This window comes from Hemiscyllium ocellatum, chromosome 3 (assembly GCF_020745735.1).
Source record: "Hemiscyllium ocellatum isolate sHemOce1 chromosome 3, sHemOce1.pat.X.cur, whole genome shotgun sequence".
Lineage (NCBI taxonomy): Eukaryota > Metazoa > Chordata > Chondrichthyes > Orectolobiformes > Hemiscylliidae > Hemiscyllium > Hemiscyllium ocellatum.
In genome coordinates, this window is record NC_083403.1 from 127502455 (window position 1) to 127508454 (window position 6000).

Consider the following 6000-nt stretch of genomic DNA (forward strand, 5'->3'; position numbering starts at 1 on the left):
TTGTAGATCATACAGTCACAGAGATGTACAACATGGAAACAGACCCTTCGGTCCAACTCATCCATGCTGACCAGATATCCTAAATTAATCTAGTCCCATTTGCCAGCACTTTTTGTATATCCCTCTAAACCCTTCCTATTCATAGACCCATCCTGAGGCCTTTTAAAAGTTGTAATTGTACCAGTCTCCATCACTTCCTCTGGCAGCTCATTCCATACACTTACTTCCCTCTTGTGTAAAAAATGTGCACTATTCATAAAATTTTGATTATTTTGAAAATTGTTGCTGGATGAATGAGTAACACTCATCCGAGCAAAGTTGTTATTCCTGTATAGTAATTTCAGTGGTAGCAAGGGCCACATTGTAATTACATCTCATTGCATTTAAACCTGGCTGTCATGCAAGGATGGAAGGTTTCAATGGGAATCATTAGCCATTGATACAATGAATAGTTCTTGGTCCAACTGCAAGTTAATTCACACATTCAGGCTGTTCAAATAATGCCGGATATGAACAATTACATTATAAAACGCAGTGCAGATGCTCTGTATATGGTAGGCTTTAACAGGGAATAGTAAGTTTGTGACAATCACTTGAACGTTATAGTATATGCATTTTCTCATTTATAGACGCATTACAGTTGATGCATGACGACAAGTGGAAATATAGGATCTATCTATACTGTTTCAAAACCTGTCAACTGGCTAGGATGCTTTCTCTCTTCAGTTGGTGTTGCCATTTTACTCAAAAAAGCAATGAAGCTATTTCTCTTTTGTGAATCTTGCACTTTATATACTGTTAACCTGCTATTCTGGCAGATGTCTTTTCAGACGATTTAGAGTCACAGAATTATAGAGATGAACAGCATGGAAATAGACCCTTCGGTCCAACCTGTCCATCTAGATATCCCAACCCAATCTAGTCCCACCTGCCAGCACCCAGCCCTGTATCCCTCCAAACCCTTCCTATACCCATCCAGATGCCTTTTAAATGTTGCAATTGTACCAGCCTCCACCATTTCCTCTCGCAGCTCATTCCATACATGTACCACTCTCTGTGTGAAAACATTGCCCCTTAGGTCTCTTTTATATCTTTCCCCTCTCACCCTAAACCTATGCCCTCTAATTCTGGTCTCCCCGACCCCAGGGAAAAGACTTTGTCTATTTATCCTATCCATGCCCCTCATAATTTTGTAAACCTCTATAAGGTCACTCCTCAGCCTCTGATGCTCCAGGGAAAACAGCCGCAGCCTGTTCAGCCTCTCCCTATAGCTCAAATCTTCCAACCCTGGCAACATCCTTGTAAATCTTTTCTGAACCCTTTCAAGTTTCACAACATCATTCCAATAGAAGGGAGACCAGAACTGCATGCAATATTGCAACAGTGGCCGAACCAATGTCCTGTACAGCCGCAACATGACCTCCCAACTCCTGTACTCAAAACTCTGACCAAAAAAAGAAAGCATACCAAATGCCTTCTTTACTATCCCATCTACTTGCGACTCCACTTTCAAAAGCTATGAACCTGCACACCAAGGTCTCTTTGTTCAGCAACATTCTCTATAACCTTACCATTAAGTGTATAAGTCCTGCTAAGATTTGCTTTCCCAAAATGCAGCACCTTGCATTTATCTGAATTAATCTTCATCTGCCACTTCTCAGCCCATTGGCCCATCAAGATCCTGTTGTAATCTGAGATAACCTGCTTCGCTGTCCACTACACCTCCAATTTTGGTGTCATCTGCAAACTTACTAACTGTACCTCTTATGCTCACATCCAAATCATTTATGTAAATGACAAAAAGTAGAGGATCCAGGACCAATCCTTGTGGCACTCCACTGGTCACAGGCCTCCAGTCTGAAAAACAATCCTTCAACACCACCCTTCAACACAGGAATGACATTCGTGATGAAGGGCTTATGCCTGAAATGTCGATTATCCTGCTTCTCGGATGCTGCCTGACCTGCTGTGCTTTTCCAGTGCCATACCTTTCAACTGCAATCCATTTGATGTCAGGTTCTCCCTGTCTAACAGTATTATGGGCCCACCCACACCAAATGGACTTCAGCAGTTCAAGAAGGCAGCTTACAGCCACTTTCTCAAGGGCAACTAGGGATGGGCAATAAATACTGGCCCAGGCAGCGATTCCTACATTCTGTGAGTGGATAAAAACAACGTTACAGTTGAAAACGTGTTGCTGGTTAAAGCACAGCAGGTCAGGCAGCATCCAAGGAACAGGAAATTCGATGTTTCGGGCCAGAGCCCTTCATCAGGAAAAACAACGTTAGTCTGGCTTGTAGTATGATCTATTTGTATATACAACAAGCTATATTTCTTCACTTCACATGTCCCTGAACTTTGTAGAGCGTGATAATATGTCCATACATTGCTCGTTTTTCAATGAGGAAAGTTTTATAGGACCATGCCGATTCCTGCTGCTGCATTCCCTATTTCCACACCCTGACCAATCACAGAATTGTTACTGTGCAAAAGGCCATTTGGCCCTTCATGTCTGTACCAGCTCTCTGTGTTTTTTAACTTAATTCCAATCCCTTTCCCTGTAACCCAACACATTATTTATTTAAATAATCATTCAATGCTGTCATGAATGGCTGAACTGAACCTGCCTCCACCACACCAAGGCAGTGCAATCCAGACCCAAGCCACTTGTCATGTGAAAAGGATTTTCCTCACCTTGCATTTGTTTCTTTTGCAAAAGTCTTGAAAACTGTGTCAATCTGTTTATAAGTGGGAACAGTTTCTCCCCATCCACCCTCTGCATACCCATTATGATTTCAAAAACTTCTATAAAATCTTTTCACTACCTTTTCTCCAAAATAATGTGTCATCTTCTTCAATCTTTCCTTTTAACTGCAGTGTCTCATTCATGGAAATATTCTCACAAACCTCTTCTGCATGCTTTCCAATGCATTCACATCCTTTCTATTGTGTGGCTCCTAAAACTGTACACAATACTCCAATTGAGGTCTAACCAGTACCTTATACATTTATCATAACCTCCCTGCTCTTATTTTCTACGCCCCTATTTATAAAGCCTAGTATACTGTAAGATTTATCACCAGCTCTTTCTACCTGTTCTGCCTTCTTTAATAACTTAAATACATTTACATCAAGGTCTCTCAGCTCCTGCTCATCCTTTAAATAATACCCTTCATTTTATAGTGTTGTTCCATTTGCTTTGTACCACAGTGCGTCATTGTATACTTCTCGCATTCAACTTCATCTGTCACCTATCAGCCCACTCCACTGTATCAATTTCTTTTTGAAATTCTGCACCATCCTCCTCACAGTGTCCTCCTCATGTCACCAAAACTTTTGAAATTGTTCCATGTACAGCAAGTTGTAGATCATTTTTATATATGAGAGAGAGAGAGAGAGAGAGCAGGAAAGATAAAGATTCCAATCTGCAAGGGAACTTCACTACAAATCTTCTTCCAGCCCCACAAATATTTATTAACTATTACTCTGTTTCCTATCCCTCAGCTACTTTTGTATTCATATTGCTACTGTCCCTTTTACTGTATGATCTATAACTTTCCTCACAAGTCTGTTGTGTGGCACTATATCAAATGACTTTTGGAAATCCATCATCACAACCACCTTCCCCTCATTGACCCTCTCTGTTACCTTGAATTGAATTGAATTGAATTTATTGTCACATGTAAAAAGGCACAGTGAAAAGCTTTGTCTTGTGAGCAATGCAGGCAGATCACATAGTTAAATAGCATAGATAAAGTAAATAATAGGTAAACAGTGGCAAAAACCAAAACTCAGGTACAGGCGAATGTTAAGAGTTTGTGGGTCCATTCAGCAATCTAACAACAGTAGGGTAGAAACTGTTTCAAACGGGCTGGTGTGTGCGATCAGACTTATGTACCTTCTCCCCGATGGGAGAGGTTGTAGAAAAACATTGCTAGGGTGGGATGGATCTTCGAGAATGCTGGCAGCCTTTCCTTGACAGTGGGCCTGGTAGATGGATTCTATAGAACCTTGTTAAAACACTGCAGCAAGTTAGACATAATTTTTCCCGAATGAATCCATACTGATTCTGCTGAATCTCCGTGTGACTACTAATTTTATTCCACGTTGTTTTCCCACCACCAAAGTTAAACTGATTTGTCCGTAGATTGCTAAACCAATCTTTTCAAATTCTCCAATCTTCTGACACCACCTGGAAAGATTCAAATATAATTGCCAGTGCCATGGCAATTTCCATTCTCATATCCTTCAGTATCCTAGAATGCATCACATCTTATCGCAGTGTCTTTTTGACCTTAAGGACTGACAGATTATCCAATACTCCCTCTTCATCAATTTTACACCTTTCTAGTGACCGAGATCCCTCCTCCACCATCATGGACATGGCTACATTCCATAAGTTTAACAGCTCAGCCAAGCCTGTGCAAATCTTCCTTTTGGTCCCTAAAAGCCCTATTATTCCTCTTAGGATAGAATCATAGAATCCTTACAATGTGCGAGCAGGCCATTTGACCATCGAGTCCACACTGACCCCGAAGAGCATCCAACCCCCTACCCTAGCCCTGTAACCCTACATTTCCAATAGCTAATCCATCTAGCCTGCACATCTTTGGATTGTGGGAGGAAATCCACTCAGACATGGGGAGAATGTGCAAACTCCACACAGACAGTCAGCCGAGGCTGGAATCGAACCTGGGTCCCTAGCGCTGTAAGGCAGGAGTGCTAACCACTGTGCCACTGTGCCACAGTGCCACCCCTTTTTATATGGCTTTGGTATTTCACTTTATATTGACTGCTAGTCTTTCGTCATAATCCTTACTTGCTTTTTGGATTTGCATTTTTGTCTTCCCTTATCAACCTTGATTTGGAGGTGCCAGTGTTGGACTGGGACGGACAAATTTCAAAATCACACAACATCAGGTTATAATCCAACAAGTTTACTTGGAAGCACTAGCTTTAGAATGAAGAACCACCTGATGAAGAACCAATGCTTTGAAAGCTAGTGTTTACAAATAAATCTGTTGGGACTATAAACTGGTGTTGTGTGATTTTTAACCTTATCAACCTTCATCTCTGTGTTCAGCTTGGTTATCAACAGTGTTTATCAGCTGATACTTACCTTAAGCACGTTTTCTTCTTTAACATAATTTCTACCGACTGTGGCATCCTGGGAACTCTAATTTGTTCGTATGGTCTTTCTCTCTTGTGATATCAATCAGCAACCTTTGGCTCCAATCTATCTGGTCTAGCTCTGTTCTTGCTCATAGAAATCTGGTCTCTGTCAGTTGGTTATTATGTCTCCAGACTACTGATGTCATTCTCTATTGTCATCCTGAACCTTATGATATAATGATTATTATTCCCTAAATCTTCTCCCATTGTCACGTGACCTATTTGACCCACCACATTCTCAAGAACCAGGTCCAGCAGTACCTTCTCATTAGACTGGAGGTACTGCTGCATGAAATTCTCATGAACACAATCTAGAAAAGCATACCCATTGCTACAGTACCACTATTCAAAGTTTGGGAGAAGGTTTGTAGCTCAGGTGCTCGTTGTTGTGGTTCTGTTCGCCGAGCTGGGAATTTGTGTTGCAAACATTTCATCCCCTGTCTAGGTGACATCCTCAGTGCTTGGGAGCCTCCTGTGAAGCGCTTCTGTGATCTTTCCTCTGGCATTTGTAGTGGTTTGAATCTGCCGCTTCCGGTTGTCAGTTCCAGCTGTCCGCTGCAGTGGCCGGTATATTGGGTCCAGGTCGATGTGCTTATTGATTGAATCTGTGGTGAGTTGGTCTATGGGTTATCAAAATTATAATTTCACTGATGTTTACACCGATCCTTGCAGATTTCTTCCCTTAAATCTTTCCACAAAGTAGTGGCCCATACATCATAGTGAGCAATGCAATCACATCCTTCTTATTCCTTTACTCTACTCAAATCAATGTGGTCCTTGAACCTTCAGGAACAATTTCTTTTTCCAGTTCTGCAATGCTCTTTGTAA